We start from the raw sequence: 20,614 nt of genomic DNA, 5'->3' as shown, positions 1-20,614 counted from the left end.
ATCACTGCTTAGTAAATGTCCCCCTAAGTCTGTATTTTGCTTAATCAGGTTCTTGGACCTGGATTTGCTATTGAACCTGGGGAATCTATGTTAAATGCTCCTGTTCCCAGGATTTCCAAAACCTAACATAAATTGATCACTTATGTTTGCAATGCAGCTAAATCCCTAATCGCCAAACACTGGAAGGAACAACACCCACCCCATGTTGGCTGTCCTGGTGGCAAAAAATAACTATGCTGCTACCATGGAACATATTTCCAGTTTGCAAAATAATACAGTTGCTAAATTTCACAAAATATGGTCCCCTTGGAACTGTATCAATCACAATATCTCTCTATACCAGGACTCTGCAGACACCCCTATAAAATCTATCCCCCATCCCTTTTTTTATTATTTTCTGTTAGAGTTTCTCCTCTTTTCCTTTTTTTTCCCCTTTCATTTTCTTTACTGTGTTTTTTTTTTTTTTTTTTGGTTACCTCTCATTTCTTTTCTTTTCTTCTCTAATGTACAAAAAGAAAAAGAAAAAAAAACGGTTGACCAGTGGATCTCTATTTTTAACCCAGTTTATTTGGTTATCGCTATAGTGATGATTTCCAATGTTTCTGTGATATCATTGTACATTTGTTGATACTGCAGTGTATATTATGGCTGTTTTTCACTACAATGTGCAAAATATTGGGGGTAATTCAGACTGCATCGCTGCAGTGGCAGCAATGGCAGTCTGAATTTTTTGGTGGAGTACACAAGCGCAGCAGCCGCACTGCGCGTGCGCACCCTGGGAGCCCAGTGAGATGCTAAAAGCATCTCTGGGCTGTGATCGCCTCTGCCTAATTGGCAGATTGGCATGGCATGGTCATGGGGCGAGAAGGGGCATGCCAACGACGTTAGAACGCCATTGGCAGGGTGCAGTCTGGACAATGGAGGCGTGTCCGGACCGTTGGGAGGATGGGCCGCTGTGAGTAGCTCCCTGCTAAAGCTGCGCAGGCAGGGAGCTACTCGGCGGGTGCAAAAGCATCGCCGCCGTGCGATGCTTTTGCACCAGTGCGAGGGGGCAGAGCCAGACATGCGGGGCGGACTAGCCCTGTGCTGGGCGTACCCCCGCATCTCTGAGAAAATTATCGTAGATGTGCTAAATTTAGCCTATTGACTGGCGAAAAAAAGGGGAGCCCCAGAGAAACCTGGGTTTTGATTTTAATGTACGCCTGGGGCTGTGTGACCATTTGGACTACAACATACTGTTGGTGAATAATGATTGTTGATTCAAATAAAGATTGTATACAAATGTTTATATTTATTTGCTTTAGAATAAAGGGTAAAAAGTCTTATAATGGGATCACTAAGATAGCAAAACTACCACTCCAAGAATGCCAATCTTGTTAACAGCCCGCAGGCAAGCTGGGTTTCTGAAGAGCTCCAATACATTTCAGTGCAGGGCTGGTAGTCTCTTGGATGCAGGCTGCATACTGTTTTTATTTTAGTCTGGTTCCCTGTCTGCCCTCCTGCACCCCCCACACCTCCTTCTAGAGAACCAGTCTAAAGTCGACCAGATGGGGCCACACAGAAAATATCGGGAGGGGATTTCTGGTCTGGCGGAGCGTGTGCACAAAACAAGTTTTTAGATGATTTATTTTCATTTTGTGTTTGGAAAGTGCTTTGCCCTGGAAGAACAGAAATTCTAGAAGACTTGCGAGTAAAAAACAAAACCCTGAATTCTGCTAGTAAAATATGCAAATGTGCAGAAACCATTTAAAAAATATTTTGAATCTCTAGCTAAAAGAACTGTATAAAACACAAGTCTGTATGAAACTAATACATTATGGCAGTGGATCCCAAACTTGGTCCTCAAAGGAGCAGTAGCAATCCAAGTTTTCAAGATATACAGCGGTATCTTATTAGGTGCGATGATTTACTGCATGGTAATAACGTGCTTTTTAGACCGGTAATGCTATGGGGCTATCCAATTACAGCACGTTTTTCCTGGGTGGTAAATGATCCGTAATCGGGCGATAGCACATGGGATCCGTATTAATTTCGTGGACCCATGTGTTACCGGTGAACGGGTTTCCTGGGGCTGGTTATCAGGGATTCTGCTTCGCTTGCCTCAAAATGTTTGATAAGTGCCGGCTACAGGGCTAATAGGATACCGCTGCAGTAACTCACCACAGCTAATAGGATACTGCTCATAAATGGCTTAGCATAGACCGTTAAATTAAATTAACTGAGGGTCTAATTTATAGGTTCTCAAACTCGGTCCTCAGGACCCCACACGGTGCATGTTTTGCAGGTCTCCTCACAGAATCACAAGTTAAATAATTAGCTCCACCTTTGGACCTTTTACAATGTGTCAGGGAGTAATAAATACACCTGTGCACCTGCTGGGTTACCTATAAAACATGCACTGTGTGGGGTCCTGAGGACCGAGTTTGAGAACCTGTGGTCTAATTAATACCCCTTTTAACAGAGAAAGGCAAATTCCCAGGTGAAGTTCTACCCAATAACTTGCCGAAAAAGACAGGTAATTTTTCTGTGTTAAAGGGTCAACCAGAGTTTACCAGGGCTGGAGAGCCAGGAATTTCTATCCGGGTTGACCGTTTCAAAGAGACAAAATACCCATGTTGATCTGCAAATTACCGGGTAGAAATTCTTGACCCGGTAATTTGCTGGTCTGTGTGAAAGGGGGTCTGGCAGGGACCAGCAAAACAACATTTCTGTCTGAAAAGGTTATAAGTCACCTGTGGCCAAGCATGGATATACTTAAACCTGGAATATCAGTGCTCCTTGAGGACCACATTTGGGAACCACTGCATTATGGTATCACCATCACACAGGCCTGGTTTACAGAGACAGGGTATACTACAGTGACTCAAATTACTACTTTAGTTAATATGCAGGAACAATGTATGATTAGAAAAACATGGAAAAGTACAGCAAACTATACATTATGTATAAATATACAGTATATATTTATTTATATACATATATATACATATACATACTGTACATACATTTTCTCTCTGTGCAGGTATAAAAGAATGGAGTATGAGATACTAGATCCACACATCTAAGCTAAGCAAATTACAAGTCCCTTACCCCCACCGCAGTTACCCTCCCGATAATCCTTTATCAGTTTATTTTATACTCACACTACTGCTGATTTCCCTAGTGCTCCCTTAAATGGCTCGCAAACCATGCCGTGTGCTTAAAAGTGATCATTAATTGTTGTGTGAAAGTGAAGATAATAAAACCTTTTATTTTTATTTATTTTTTAAAATAATTTCTTAGTGCATTGGCCTTTATGTCTTCTGCATCTAATTTGTCTATAATGAAAGCTTACTTAAAATCTTTCTCTCATCCATTTCAGTTGGAGATGAACTGTGAAACCACATCTTCATGATGGCTTTTCTAGCCACTAATCAGGTATTGTTAATAACAACTGAAACCAATTGCAATTCTCAGCAAGTTGGATAATAACTACAAATGAACAATAAAGGTTCTTGCCGAGTGAAATTCCTGCAATAATTTTAGAAAGTAATCTGTTCCAAAATCCCTGTATACCTGGACAAGCACTGACATAGCATGTCGCCCCTGCCTCTTACTATCCACGGGGATAAGGGACAATACAGTATAATGGAGTAGATTTTATTTCATATTGTAATTCAAAAGCATATATTGCATTTTAAGATAACATTACCCTTCTTTATTTTCTCTCCCTTGTCCATCCCCCCTTTTTTTTCCATTTTTGTAATAATCTCCAAATCACTGAATTCAATCCTCCATTTTTTTTCTCAAATGACTGTTACCAACAGATAGCCAACAGTTTCCTTATTCTATTAGAGATAATTCTCTATTTAGCTCAGGATTTACTAATTTGTCAATAATAATCACAAGGCTACAAAGGAATGCCCCAGATATGCATTTCTGGGCCATTCCAATGGAGCTGTGAATCCGGCTACAGGGGACTCCCTTTGCCACAGCAGTGCCATCTGCCAATACCAGGACCCCACATTTGCCTAGTCTGGACAGCAACATACAGCCAAGACCCACCAGATCCAACTCGTGATTGGACTTTTCCAAATAGGTCACATTCAAGGAACAGGACACATCGCTTTTATATTACCATTTCATCATGGATGTGGAATCCATAATTCCAAAGGGGTGACTATTCCATTCTAATTCATGCTCTAACTGCAGTTGTCAGATATTACATAATGTATTTTTTATGAATCGCACTTTGAGATAATTTTATAAGAAAATATTTTATTAATCATTTTTAGTAATAAATATTCATATTATATTATTTCATTTGTTTTTGTACTCTTTCCTCAAAGCAAGCGCAGTGTCCCTTCATTTATGCTGATAGTGTACAGCTGTCTGAATGCTCCAATCAGCTCTACACACTGCAGGGTGGAACTAATGCAGTAATACTGACCAGAAGGTGCTGTTCAAGGCAGCGACAGTGCTAACCTCTGGGCTCTGTGCCCTGGGCATCGGCACCGCTCGCGCACCCCTCCCTACGACCCTGAATAGTACTATCTACAACAGCAGTAGCAGTGGAAGTTTATGATGATTAACAGAGCTACTGTAGTAAATAATGAAGATGTGGCAGTAGATTCGTGAACATGTTCAATTTCTGCAAACTTTGGTCAAGTGAGAAAATAATCTTTGTGTAGGGTGACATAATTCTATAGGTATTGGTTAGGGATCTAGAAGCCTTTCTTTATTTGTCCATTAGACTGTGGATGGTACACATATTAACAATTCAAAGTAAAATAAAACTGTTTACATAAGACACTAATATTTGGAAGCAAACTGCTTGTGCATTATTAGAACACCAAACCCTGACAGCACCATAGCCACTAAAACTTAGCAGTGGCAGTGTTATGCATGCATGGTGATCCATCTGTGAGGCCCTAATGTATGCTTTTCTGTATACTGGTTACCGCTGTATCGTCAGTGAGCACGGCTTGTAGTAAATAAAAATAATTGAATGAATCTGATCAAGCTACATAATGACACCGAACAATATAATTTTAATGCACTGAGCTACAAAAATAGAATCAGCTTGCCATGTACCAAACACTTGTTTCAGGGGTTTAAGTTTAATAACGGTGGTATTGCCAACCTTCATTGTATTCTCCCATATGGATATAAAACAAACGAGCTTGTGTTTGTGAGTTCTCTAAATCTGTCACGCTCCAAAAACAACCTTCTATCCCTGTCATTTTTTTGCCATTTAGTATCACAATATGATGGCTGTAAAGGCATATAGAGTGTGGTTATGTATCTGGCGTCACATCATGCATCCAGCGTGTTATTATTATGAGTTGTTTGAGCTGGATGTGGGAGTGTTCAGACACGAGCAGCATAAGAATCCTGACACATGATCCACAATCAGTAAAGTGCTGTTTTGTGTTAGCAGCTGCTGGGTGAAATTGATGTGGCTGATCATTCTCATCCTATTGTCCCATAAAAGTTTATTTTTGTCTTTCTGATGTTTATTTTTGCAGCGACAGCTGCTTCTTGATCTTTAAGATGGCAAATAAAACATCTTTTTCCATGTATTAGAGTGAAATGGAATGTGAGGATAAAATTTATTTTCGAGTTTACAAATATAGTACACTTCATAAGCCCTTTATCCACTGTATATCGGGTTGCCATCAAAAGTGTTATATTTTAAGCTATAATATGCTGGCATTGGATAAAAAAACAGGCTTCAAATAAAGACAATTACAAGACAGGTTTGTAGACCAGCAATAGCCTTTCCACATTCCTCACTAATGTTCACTTATGCAGAAGGCTAGTAATTCAGTGAGGTGACTGGATATTGCACCTCAAGCACATGGAGTTAGGGAGTAATGGGCCCTACACATATAACGATCCGCCGCCGAGCTGCCTGACGGCAGATATGGCCAACATGGCGACCCGGCGGCAGGGGGGGGGCAGTGACAGGGGGGAGTGAAGTTTATTCACTCCCCCCGTCACACGGCTCCATAGAAGTGCAGGCAAATATGGACGAGATCGTCCATATTGGCCTGCATGTACAGCCGACGGGGGACCAGCGACGAACGAGTGCGGGGCCGCGCATCGTTCATCGCTGGTGCCTCCACACTCAAACATATGAACGGTATCTCGTTCATTCAAGATCGTTAATATCTTTGAGAATTATCGCCCAGTGTGTAGGACCTATAAGAGTATCCATGACCCTTTTGCCCTCAACTTACTGTATTAGACAAGGAGAATAACTTTTCCTGCAAATTACTGTAGATATCCCTGCAAAACCACTTGCAATTACTTATATCATGATATAATAATCAATGTCTCTGTCATGCACAGTGGAAGACGCCCCAGAGTAAGTATAGCTGGACAGGGATGAACCTGTCCTAAGACGGGACCAAGTCTACTAGTTATGTATATTTTGAAGGTGGTGACTGACTACTTTTTGGTCTAGCAGCATACCCACCTAACCATAAGTGTTTAATCAGAGCAGCATACCAATATAACATGTATTTCAGAGGCACAAAGTACAGTATGTCACACATTAAAATAATGAAGTGTTAGTGTAGGTGAACATGCCCTTTATGCCTTTCCTCTCTTATTACTGGCAGCAATGAGAGACAAACTGCTCACACCCCGTTTTTCCCAACTCCTGTCCTCAGGGACCCTTAACAGTGAATGTTTCACAGCAGTCCTCAGTATTATACGTGAAAGAAATTAGCACCAACAGCAGCCTTTTAGAATGTGAGAGTCAGTTACACCTTTGTACCTGCCAGGAGATCAGGAAGACATGCACTGGTAAGGGTCCCTGAGGACTGGATTTAGGGAACACTGCCCTAGTCCCTACAGCAAATGATTCCATCCTTGACAAAGTATGCAATATATTGTACCTGGTTCTAACACAATTATTTATTATAAAAAGTATATATTTTTGCAGATAACACAAAGGTATGCAACAAGGTAGACACACCAGGAGGGGTAAAACAAGTGATTGAGGATTGAGCAAGAACATGGCAAAAATGAAAAATCATGCACTTGTGTCTCAAAAGCCCAAAGGCTAAATATAGTATCAAAGGTACTATAATGGAAACTACTGAGGAGGAAAGGGATCTAGGTGTCACTATTTCAGATGACGTAAATGCAAGTAAGCAAAGTAACAAAGCAACGAGGAAGACAAATCAGATGCTTGGTTGCATAGGGAGATGAATCAGCAGCAGAAAGAAAAAAAAACAATAATGCCACTGTATAGGTCATTGGTACAGCCTCATCTAGAATATTGTGTTTAGGTCTGAAGGCCATATCTCCAGAAGGATATAAATGCATTAAAGACTGTACAAAGAAGAGCAACTACAATGGTGGATGGACTATATCGCAAAATGTACCCAGAAAGACTAAAAGATCTTGATATGTATTCAGTAGTTTGCAGCAGAGAAGGGAAGGGGGGGGGGGGGGGGGGCATTATAGAAACTTACAGTTATTTCAAGGGGTTTAACAAGGTACAGGAGGGAGACATTCTTCAAAGGAAGAGAAGTATTAAAACATGGGGACATGTTGAGATTGGAGGGAGGGAGGTGAGGTGATTTTTTTTTTCTTTAGCAAAAATTACTTGACAAAAAGGGTAATTGACAAGTGGAAAGCCTCCCATCAGAGGTGGAAGAGGCTAATACACTAGAGACATTTAAATATGCTTGGGAGACATAAGGATATCCTTACAAAGAACTAAGGATCACATAGTTGTTTTTTTAGGTTATTACAAGTTAAAAAAGAGGCAGACTAAATGGTCCAAGTGGTTCTTTTTCAAATTCTATAAAGGCCTGGGATAGCACGAATGTAGCAAATCTCAGAATAACAGGCTTGGAATGTATTTTATGCTCATCACATAGGCACCTGGAGCCTCAGCAAATAAGTATTCTGTGGACCAAGAAGTTTTCCATAACCACTGAAGTATTAAGTGCATGCCTAGAAAGCAAACATGAAAAGCAAGAATCTCTGTCACATCAATACATATGTATATATTATATTACATAAATTCAAAGGATTCTCTACTAGAGTTCATAGATTATTGCTTTACAAAACAACAGTCTGGAAATGTGCTGTGTCAGAAATTTAACAGGAATTAGAGAGTTATACAAGAGGGAAGGGGTTTGTGGAATGGAAGCTAAAACTCTCTCTGCTGGATGGTGGGAAGCCCAAATAACCAATAAGACATCAGCAGCAAAAGTATGAACACGATGGTGGAAGGAGGTATCTCTGGAATAATCAGTGAGCGGAACATAGGCCAATTCTTGCTGTCTTGCCTTTTATGTGCCTTTTATATAAGCACATGCAAAACAGCTTACAGTACATACTGTACATCCTATCTTCCCATTTTGGGACATATGCATCAACACTTCAGAAGAGTGATAAATTGGAGAGAGGTAAGAAACAAACCTGCCTATTTATTTATGCTGGAAATGTAACCTGATGGCTAGAACTGAGAGGAATTATAAAGATAATGAGCATTATAATATATATGGACGTCCAACATGCTTGCTGCTAACCAGTAGCTTTGAGTCACTGGAGAATTCTGGGATGGAAACTAATATTTACTCATATGCAAGATACTTGAGATGCATGCAACATCTTGCCTTAAAGATCTGAGATTACCATAAGGAATCTAATTTATGTTTGCTAATATCATAAATGTGTGGTCTTCTGTTGGAGGACCATCTATTCTATACTAATTCTATATATAATTCAGTGACGTGCAGTCAGTCATTAATGATTACAATAATACAAAGAAGATACTTATGACAAATTCTGTGTCATAGCTATGTGCTTTATATCACTGTAATCATTTTAACAATGTAAAAGCAGGTTTAAATTCGTTTCGGAGGCACCAAGAGCGGGCGCGCTGCAGCCAAACATAAAGTGCTCGAGCCTCCACTATCATCGGCTGCTCCACTCCTCCACAGATCGGTGTCCCCGCCGCTGTACTAGCAGCGCAGCCAGAGAGCCAGCCGGTGTCATCTCCATGTGTCCGTGCATGCTGAACGCTGCTGTGTATTGACCATGGGCTGCCCTGCACTCTGTGTTTCAGAGCGCCGGGCGGGCCATGGTGTGTACACAGTTTTATGTAGTATTTTAAGTGAACACTGGCCTTATTAATACTATAAATTGTTTAGACAAATACATTTTATTGATCTGCCAAGCGCTTCATTATCTCTAAATTCTTCTTGTACTGTATATTGGGGTTTACAGTAAGGGATCCGGTCTGAAGATCGACAGTATCTAGGTCGACAATGTTTAGGTCGACCACTATAGGTCGACAGTCACTAGGTCGACATGGATGGAAGGTTGACAGGGTTTCTAGGTCGACATGTGCTAGGTCGACAGGTCTAAAGGTCGACATGAGTTTTTCACATTTTTTTTTCCTTTTTTTAAATTTTTTCATACTTAACGATCCACGTGGACTACGATTGGAATGGTAATCTGTGCCGAGCGAAGGCACCATGTCCGAAGCATGGCGAGCGAAGCGAGCCATGCGAGGGGACGCAGTGCACTAATTTGGGATCCCGGTCACTCTACGAAGAAAACGACACAAAAAATAAAATAAAAAAATCCTCATGTCGACCTTTAGACCTGTCGACCTAGCACATGTCGACCTAGAAACCCTGTCAACCTTCCATCCATGTCGACCTAGTGACTGTCGACCTATAGTGGTCGACCTAAACATTGTCGACCTTGAAACTGTCGATTTGATGAACCACACCCTTACAGTAATCCCTCTTTGTGATGTGCAGTTTGTCAGGGTGCATTCATTGTAATATTAGCACCCTGGTGTTTTTATGTTGTTTCCTACAATACTTATCTGCAGATGTGTTCACTTAGAGTATCAACACAGTTATGTGACTATGCCCTTACTGTAATCAGCTTGCACTTGGACATCAATGTTGACCCCAGGTTCTTCTCTCTAGGCTTAAGGAGATGCAAGCAATGATGTTAAAATTCTCTATATGGGTGTGTAACAATTTGGTGCGAATGTACAGTACGGGAATGAGTAACCTACTGTAAGCATAATAAAAACCTCAACAACATAAGCCCCTTGTTAGCTCTCTGTATAAAACAACTGCATAAAGCATAAAACATTTGTTTAAAAAAAAAAAAAACTAACAAAAAAAAAAAACTTTTTCAGTCAACTAAATCCAGAGCTGGAAGAATTACAGAGGAGCAGGTTTAATATGTGTTGTCAAAAAAGAAACAAAACTGGAAGATTCATCTCAAAGAGACGCAAGAAGATACTGAGCAGATCACTCTCATTCGTTAAGAAAATTCACAGCAATCAGATAAAAGAAGATTTGTAAGGATTCCAGGTCCCATCAATTGTGAGAAAAGTACTACTTAGACTAGAAATATAGCACTTGTGGAGGAACAGTAAATCATTGCATTTGTATAAACAAAGTTGCACAGGAGATTTTCTACCAGGATAGCGAGTGTTGAAATGTGATTACAATCTAACACATTACCAGAGCTTAAGATAAACACACAAAGTGCAACTTCCTGGACGAAAAGCACACATACTGTATTCACCCATTTGCTGATGTAAATATGGATTCACTAGATAGTGGAATTATATTCCATAGAGATTGCTTTCCAAACTCCTGGCTGCTAAATTTGTAAACTCAACAATTACTTATTTTGAAAACTATATTTTGTACAGCACTTAAATATATCTGCCAACTGTCCCGATTCCAGCGGGAGAGTCCTGCTATTCAGACATAGTCCCGCTGTCTCACCCGCAGGCAGCAGTGTCCCACGGGCAGGCGGCAGTTGGGGGATCCTTTGATCACCCGCTGCTCTGCTATGCAAAGCAGCGAGTGATCTCTGAATAGATGCCATGCGTATGCGCATGGTATCTATTCAGTTCGGGGAGGTTATCTGGGAGCTGCCCAGCTTCTCGGGGAGAAAACGGGCCTGTGCCTCCAGGCCATGCCCACTCTGTTGACACCATGTCCTTCCCACCTGAGGTCACAACCCCTTTTCAGGTCGCGCGAGGGTCCCAGGTGTCTACGAACAAAAGTTGGGAAGTACGCTTAAAGCACTGTACCTGTCACTGACACAGATCTGTATGTGAAACAAAAACAATGTTACATGTACTGTGTGTGACATCAATACAGTTTTTTCCTCTTATGCACACCTCCCAACATTCTCATACAGCGATAGACTTCTTGTGCACATCAAGAGGTGTGTTCACGGCATCTGAACAGTGCGGGGAGGAGAGGAAGGGGCTGCCCAGCTGCTCAAGGAGCGCTGGGCACGCCCCCAAAACAGAAAAAAACGGGGATTGTAGCATGATGCCCCGCCCCCTAACTTGAGGTCCCGCCCCCTTTTTGCCAGCGGTCGAGCCTTCGGCGCGGCCTGTCCCACTTCAAGTGAGACCAAAGTTGGGAGGTATGCAATTGTGGGTAAATAAGTAATACAGTAGGAGACTAAGGACACAACCCTGAAGGGCATCTGTTCTTAATGTTACTTCCCCCCCAAGTGCAAGTACTTACCTTGATCACCTGTTTATGAGAAAATCTAAAACTGAATTACAAGTGTATCTGTTTAAACCCAGGTCAGATCAGTTGGATACTAAAGAAACTAGGATTATGGTATTAAAAACAGAACTAAAATCAGCAGTAAGGGTTTTGCAATAGCCGGCCTCATCTCTGTCATTAAAATGATTTTATGTGTTTTGAAATTACAGCAATTGCTGTTAGGTTAATGCAAATTATGTGAAAAACACAGGTTGTCCTAAATAAAATAGCAGTTTGCATTATCCCCTAATATATATGTAAATTATATCCTATCATTGCAGAAGCTATTTGAATCCGAGCTAGCTGCTTCTATCTACACCCACTGCAAATGTTATTTTGCTTTGTCCTATTCCTTTTTCTGACCGTGAATCAGCATGGAAAGCACAACTAAGAATATACATGTTAAAGTGGACACTGCATCGACTTGCTAAATATTTGATTCCTTAAATCTATTAAATCAGGTATTGTCCATGTTCCAAAATAATGTTCTGTATACTGTAAGAGCAAATTTTAGCGACAATATTTCTGTAACTCTCTACTTTCACAAATCGTAAATAATGTATGCATAGATGTTCAGCTTCCTAACTGATCCACGCAGTCAGGCTGGTTATCTATTGCAGGGCATTGCTGCAGAAATACTATTGCAGTATAAAGAAGAAAGCCACTAATAAATATAATATATATGTATTTCATGTAACAAACTACATAACTAAGACATATGCAAAGGACACATTTACCATAGCTATGCCAGTGCTAGAAGTGGTCTAGAAAAGCAGTGTTAAAGAACCTTTACACACATCTTATTTTGTTAATGGGAACAAAAAAGAGTTTCCCTTTTTAGTCCCATGATCACAGAGGTGTACTGCAATATATTTATAATGCATATGTGGACAATTCAAAGAAAAATAGATTTTGTTGCATACAGAGTAACTTATCTCATTTATATATTTGCTGTGTTGTGTAAAACCAATTCCTCATTTGAACACTGGGCCTGATTCATGTTTGTAAATAAAGCAAAAAAGCAAGCAACTGGGCACATGTAACATGTGCAGAGAGATTTAGGTTTGGGTGGGGTGTGAACTGAAATCTAAATTGCAGTGTAAAAATAAAGTTGTCTAATATTTGAGGGCTACGTGCAAAAACAGCCAGTATTTACCCTGTACAGGAACAATCAAATTCACCCAAATCTAAATCTCTCTGCACATGTTACATGAGTTTTTTTGCATGCCCAGTTGCTTACTTTTTTTCTTTACTTACAAACATGAATCAGGCCCCATATTCACTGGACTTATAAAGAAGTTTGATAAATATAGATAAAACCATATATATTTGGACCAGGCTTGCCTACCCTCCCGCATTCAGTGGGAGGCTCCCATTTTTAAATTGAACCTCCCGATGCCACGAAAACCTTCCCAGTCCTCCCGGGTTTTGAGTAGTATTATTTTTTATTCACAATCTCTAGCGGCGTACTCGGTTTCTTAGGCAGTGCAGAACAGCAGCTCCGCCTACTTACTTTCAGGCTGGTCAGCAGGTTATTTACGGCACGCCCTGACATGCTATCACATCGAGTTCGCTTGCTGCGTTCTGGACAGTGAGCTGAAAGGGTTGGTTCTAAATCGGAGTGGGAGAAGGGACCTTCTGACATCACTAGGGGAGGAGACACGTCACCAGGGGGAGGAGCTACGGCCGAACAGGGTACCGTTCCACTCCGATTCGCTCGCCACCGGGTTACTAAAGGTAATAGTTGGTGGCGTGGATAGTAGAGGAACTATCCTGCTGGCCTAGCTCCTCCCCCTTGTGTCATGGCTCCTCCTCCTGAAGTAAAAGGTCCCTTAGACCACTTGGATCTAGCATCTACCAAGCTGAAAGTGAATATGCAGCAGCGCTACTGCGCTAGTAGCAGAAACCAGTTAGTGCTGCCTTGGGGATGGTGAGAACAGGCAGTAACACACAGGATGAAGTAAGCTTGTTACTGTTAGGCTATTATAAAAGGAGATGACACTGACGTTGTAAATCTTATCAGCAGTCTCTCGCCGCTGGGGTCGATGACCGCTAACCTCCGACTCCTCTATTCCGTTGATTTCTCCAGCTGCAGTCAGAATGTAGAGCTCATGCTGTTCATAAGGGCCAGTCTGCAAACTACTTGCCACTTTTACAAGTGTATTCAAACACTGTTGAATACAATTGTATAGTTGCAAGTACTTTGCAGACTGGCCCTTGCTCCCTGTATGAGTGCATGATGTAAGATCTGCAGGCAGAGAATGCAGAGTCCTTTGGCTGCTAATGCTAATAGGTTAAATCTGCCCCCCCCCATCCCCCCATGCAGAGACCAACTCAGTTTGCCACCATGTGTGGGGCATATATAATATATTTGTGTGTCTTACTGTACATCAGGATGATTGTTCATTCTCTGTGATATTTCTGTTTTGTCAACATGTAACCTCTCCATCCTGTCCAATATATAGTCTGCCACTGCCCCACATGGTTAAACAAAGCCCATGGATTCCCCATTGCCCTGACAGGAATCCATACTGTGCATCCGTGAGTCCAGATGTGATGGGTGGCAGAGCATGAAATAGTGGACCTCATTTTGCTCCAGGACCCGGACACTCCCCAAGCCTGCTGTTTTCCCCACCCACCACCTGACCGGGAAGCAGCCGAGAGGTGACAGCTAACAATACCAGGGCTGTCACTAATCCAGCGCTCCATGACAAGAGAAGGTCATGTCTAGTAACCCATACCTAAACTACCGAAATAAGAGTATCCATCTACTGTAGATGTAAAGGCTACACAGGAACTAAGCCAAGGCTAGTGAGTTGCTTGCGCCTTGCGCCTGTCGAGCAGCTTTAGCAGCACCCTTTGCTCCCCAAGTTGTCATATAAATAAAAACAATGTAAGTAGGCAGGTCTTGTTTATTATATCTTTCATCTTTCATTTGTTTAACCCTAGCTTGAATAAGGCAAACACACTAAAGCAGAGGTTCCCAAACGCGGTCCTCAAGGCACCCCAACGGTCCAGGTTTTAAATGTATCCATGCTTGGCCACAGGTGACTTAATTAGCACATCAGACAATTTGATTTAACCATCTGTGCTGAGCCATGGATATACCTAAATCCTGGACTGTTGGGGTACCTTGAGGACCGCGTTTGGGAACCTCTGCACTAAAGAATCAAAATATTAATCACAGATTTTAGTTTTACAATCCTTGGGGAATAGAAGTAAATCCTGTAGGCAATGGCATGCTTTTTTCTTTTTCTTTTTTACACAAGTATAGTAATGCTGAACATGTGATTAATATTTTGATTCTTTAATGTTAATGTTTGCAACAGAGTATGCCTCAAAATATAAATGTATTTAAGACCAGTGTCACATACTGGGGTTTATTCTGAGTTGGATGCAATGCCAATGATGACGTTAGGGCATAGCCAGATAAAGGGGTGGATGCAGGGCATACTGTACCCTGGGCCCCCCTTTGTCAGTGGGCCCCCCGGCCAGAGCACACTGACATCACTAGCGTTCCCTCTTAAACAGCAGCAGAACCAACAGCCAGAATGTGAGCAGGACAGTATGCAGTGCAGGCACAGGAGTATCATTCATGAGCTACCGACAGAGCTTTCTGACCAGGGGAGAGATAGGAGGGTGGAGAGAGCTGTAACTGAATGCAACTAAACCATTTGGGTCTAGTGATAGAGACACACACAGAGAGCCCTCCTGAGTCCTGTCCCAGTGTGTAAGTAGTACAGTGGCTGCTGCTTTGCTTCTATGTGACAAGATAAATTATTTTATTTTTCAATGTGTATTTTAAGGTTAAGCTGTCTGAAAATGTTATAGAATAGTTGTATTTCAATTAGGTGGAGTTATAAACAGTACCCAGGCATTGTTAAACTATTCGTTTAAAACTAATATACACCATTGGTTTAAATTTAATATACACAATCCATACCTCCCACCATGACCCATTCCAGGAGGGACAACATGCTCTCTATCTGGACTTCCTTCTTAATTTATAATTGCAATCATCGGTGTTGAAATACCTTTCTTATCAATTAAATAGGTCAACACAGGTGATGCCAATCATATATTAAGTGGGAAGTCCAGGTAGAGAGCATTTTGTCCCTCCTGGAATGGAACATGTTGGGAGGTATGCACAATCTAATATACACCCCCCACCTTCCACCGGGGCCCACCTGTTTTAAGTGCCCCTGGCACCCTCAAGGTTTAATCAGGCCCACCATGACGTAATTATTTTTGCAACTACACATGCCACCCATACACAAACTACCTCTAGCTGCATGCTGTACTTAATACTTTAGTTTTCACCTGCCACTGCAGGATACATCCCACAATGACAATAGATACGCCCATAGGTGGAGTTAGACACACCTTTTGGGTGGAGCATTAAATAGGCCCCCTCAATGGGGGGGGGGGCTACTACCAACTATTATCTCCCTGAAACTTGTTTTCAAAAGTAGGCAAGTATGATTTGGACACTGGCACAATTTCTTGTCATTTTCACTGTTTACCAAAATATATTTAAGTTACAGTTATATAATGGTTTTAAAGTGCAGACTATCAGCTTTAATTTGAAGGTATTCACCTACACATTTGAGAAAGGGTTTAGGAAATACAGCTGTTTAATATGTAGCACCCAATCCATCTCTGATACCAGGAAGTAAGATATGCAACACTGTCAGATCTTTCTTGAGGTGCAAAGGTAGGAGTAGAAAGAAATCCAATATATTATATAATGTAGTATAAAAAAAAAAAAAAGTGGTATCTACAGCCCGTTTACAATTCTCTATCGGGCAAATGTAAAGGCCCATACACACTGGGCAGGGGCGTCTAGAGAGGAGGGGACCCGTGTGCAGACTCCGTGTGTAAGCCCCCTCCTCTTCCGTAGCCATTGCGCCGCTGCTAGTGCTCTGAGCGCTGTAGACTTTGGCACAGTGCCAGTCTACAGCGCATGCGCAGGACGCCGAAAAATGGCAGCCGCGCCATTTTTTCAGAGTCCTGCGCATACGCTGTAGACTCTGACACTGTGCCACAGTCTCTAGTGGTCAGTGCGCTAGCAGCAGTGCTATGGCTATGGGAGAGGAGGGGGCCCACACACAATCAGCGATGGACTCCGGAAAGGTAAGTATAGGAGAAATGGGTGCAGTGTGTGCGGTGTGGGCCCCCCCCGGGACTCAGGTGTATGCCCCAGCGATGAACGATGAGCGCTGATGTGTGCTCCCGCTTCATCACCGGTGGCCGCTGTTCATCTGCTGGTATTGCCAGTAGATGAACGGCGGGGTGAACATCTTTCCATAGCGTCCTGCTATGGAAAGCCGGTCACCCCCCGCTGACATCGCTGAGAAGGGGGGAAAGCGCTCCGTGTGTATGCACTGAACGATTTTCAGCCCAGCGATGTCAGCGATCATCGCTGTGCTTACACGCTGGGCAAAAACGCCCAGTGTGTATGCACCTTTAGTCTATCTGCATGTTGGCTAGAAAGAATAAAGATTTTGAAGCAGCATTTAATATTACATAACATTATTACATGAAACTAAAAAGAAGAGACTACAGAGCTAATGGAACATAGGGGCAGATGTATTAACCTGGAGAAGGCATAAGGAAGTGATAAACCAGTGATATGTGCAAGGTGATAAAGGCACCAGCCAATCTGATCCTAACTGTTAATTTACATATTGGAGCTGATTGGCTGGTGCCTTTATCACCTTGCACATATCACTGGTTTATCACTTCCTTATGCCTTCTCCAGGTTCATACATCTGCCCCCCTATCGCATATGACTAGTTGCAGGAGAAATGTAACATTTAAGACATTAACAAAGTTAAATGATACTTAAAGACCTTCTATGCATCCAACATAATATAAACTGACATTATACTGTAAGTCAAACATTCCTGATAGTGAGACACATAAAGGTAACACCTGATATACACATTTGTCTTTGTTTAAACAGTAGTAGGAGAAGGTCATGTAACATTACATAGTTCCATATTGATTCTAACAACTGAAAATCCATACAGCCTTGTATTGACATTAACAACCTTGTATGATCTATTTATCATATTCAGGCTAAGCTTCATATAAGTGTATCAGAAACACCAAGATGAGAGTCAACAACGCAAATCACCACTTGTATAGTTTTATATAATATCAGTATATTATTATACTTGTTGTATAATAGAACAATAATATAATATGTTTTTGCATATTCAGTAAACCTACATTTAATTAGCAGTTAAGAATTGGAGTAATAGGCCCTCCACATTAGGTAATATTACTGAACGATATGAACGTTCTCGTTCATTAATGAACGAGATCTCGTTCATATTGTTCAATGTGTAGGCAGCGCTCGTTCATCGTTGATGCCGGGTCGCTTATGCATACAGGCCAATATGGACAATGTCGTCCATATTAGTATGCACTGCTATGGAGCCGGGTGACGGGAGAGTGAAGAAACTTCACCCCTCCCCCTCCCTGTCACCTCCCCCGTCGAGCAGCTCGTGGCGGGTCGAAGAATCTGTAGGGCACATAAGTGTATTTCTACTACAGAGTGCTCCTGGGAAATGTATTTTATTGCAGTCACAATATTGCTCTTAAACTGTTAGATATGAAATTATTAAGAAAAAAAAAATTGCACAGTTACAATAAATGGCGGCCACAATTTTTAACCATGTTCCATTCAACACAACTACTGGTCTATTAAGAGGAAAAAAATACTTTAAGCGGTAATTCAATTAGCCGCTGTAAATTGCAGATGTGTCCTGCTACAGCCTTGCTGCAAACAGCAACACACTGGCACGGCCGCGATGCAAACACTGTGCATCATGCCACCTATGTGTACATCTTTGCCGGCTCTAATTACACTCAATGAGAGGCAGGGGCATGCACACACGACTCCCATTAAAGAGAATGGCATAGCAGGACATACGTTTAGCGTACATCCCACTATGCTACACAGGGTGCTGCGATGCCTGTATAAGGACACATCTGTAGATGACTATTCAATTAGCCCCGAAGTGCGGCACCCGTCAGCATTTATTGTAGATTTTTTTTGTGGAACCTCTGCAGGCTCAGAAAGAAAATCCCAGATAATGATCCCGTTTCTGTGTTCGCATCTGTGAAAACACAAAGGTCCGTGAACTTATCATGGATTCTAACGGGCAAAAACGGGTGCTAACAGCCTCAAAAAGAAAATCGTAAATAAATACTGGGGCTAACTGAATTCTCCCTAAAGATCTAAAGCATGTAAAATAAGATATAATGGAGAAACATACAGTACAAGCCAAAGTATTCATTTACTCTTACGTTACATTTACTGTATGCAGTGTTCTGTCAACACGGGACAGGAGGAAATCTTTGATTAATCGCTTTCTCTGAGTAATTAATCTGCTGATTACATACGTTTGTGAGACAATTACTCTGAGATGGATGGTTACTGTATCTGCCACTGGAAATATGAATGTTAAACATAGTTTGATTTAGGAGAGTGCACGCATTCCTGACATTTCACTAGTTTACACTATGTTATCAACAGATCAAGGAACACATCTCCTTTTGTGCATGCGTTTACCTACAGTGAGCTGCCCCCCCCTCCCTCCCCTTCCTGCAAACAAAAGCTTTTGGGCGCCAATAAATTCAACATGGAATCTTAGAACAAAGTTACCACAAGCTACTGTAATAGAAAAACATTTGCAGGTTAGAAATAAACTGCTGATGTCAATTTTAACCTATAAGGTTATTATCATATATTGCATACTCGGGTTTCATACTATTTACCGGTGGGCGGGATGCCGGCTGTCGAGAAGGCGGGGTGAGCACTTAAAGCCCCTTTGCGGGGTAGCTGCACTCACCAAGCAGTGGGCTCGGTGACTAGCTGCATTCGGCAAAGGGTCTAATCTCACTCTATGCATGCCTTGGACACCCACGAGTGGGTATAGTCCCTGTGCGTCGGGATTCTGGCTGTCGCCATTGTTGGCTGTCAGGATTCCAGCGTCAGTATGCTGACTGCCGGGATCCCGACAGCAGGCAAATGGACTGCATCCCTGTATACTCTGCTTGCCTGAAGAAATCAGAACCATTGATTGGGGATCTGTTCAATTTGCCACCAGCCGGAACTCCGGGAAAACAGGACTATTCTTACTCATGGGTGTCGACGGCATGGACATGGGAATAGATCCTGTAGCAAGCGCAGCGAGTCACCAATCCCGCATGCCGGCAGTTTGCCCCACTGACGGCATTCTGGCGGGCGGGATGCCACTGTCAGGATCATGACAGGATCATGACAGCCGGCATCCCGTCCGCCGGTAAATGGTATGTATTCCATTGGTTGTAATGGTGGATGTGACAATTACCTAAACATTGCTGGTTTATTGGTTTTTGGAGCGCGTTGGTGGAAATTTGAACAAAACTAACACAAATATGAAATACATGTGTGTGTTAAAATAAATATATATAGTTATACACAGCTATGCTCAGCAGTGTAAAGCTGACCTTTACAGCTGATACAGTATAGAATTAAAAATGTCACTGCATAGGTGTGTACACACGGTGAGATTTTTTTCTTATGATTTTGACTATATAGTGAAAATCATAAGAAAAGTTAGTGCAGATCGCAAGGTGAAAGTCACCTTGTGATCCCGATGTGATGCAGATGCGCGGTCCCGCGCGGTCGGCATCGCAAGCCTAGATTGACTGTGCAGGCAAGTCAATTTTGACTATCTTGTAGAAAAGATAGTCAAAATGGTCACTTAGCCAAACTCGCACATAATCAGTATCGCAAGCACAGTCATTATGTGTTTGCGATACCGACCTAGCCCCTATCGCATAGTGAGAATCGGGGTTAGCCCGAATCTCCCCGTGTGTATGCGCCTTAACTTTTGAATCCAGAATCATCTATGTAAAACCCATTATTTTGCAATAAAAATAAATAAATACAACATTAAACAAAAGTGCATAAATATAGTAATCCACAACCAAAGAAAAATAACCTGTGTTTGCATTTCAGGCGTTTTGAGGATATTCAAAGAAACCAATGAAAAACATTCCATGTT

At 41.8% G+C, this 20,614-nt stretch overlaps 1 protein-coding gene across 7 annotated transcripts in view; it reads right to left on the bottom strand.

Moving 5' to 3' along the window:
- RARB (retinoic acid receptor beta) overlaps nt 1-20,614 on the bottom strand; it is a 1,402,065-nt gene that overhangs the window by 783,152 nt on the left and 598,299 nt on the right. The gene's annotated exons all lie outside the window — the stretch shown is intronic.

Source organism: Pseudophryne corroboree, chromosome 5 (assembly GCF_028390025.1).
Source record: "Pseudophryne corroboree isolate aPseCor3 chromosome 5, aPseCor3.hap2, whole genome shotgun sequence".
NCBI lineage: Eukaryota > Metazoa > Chordata > Amphibia > Anura > Myobatrachidae > Pseudophryne > Pseudophryne corroboree.
The sequence above is the reverse complement of the archived record's forward strand: the minus strand, read 5'-3'. Positions and strand labels throughout refer to the sequence as shown.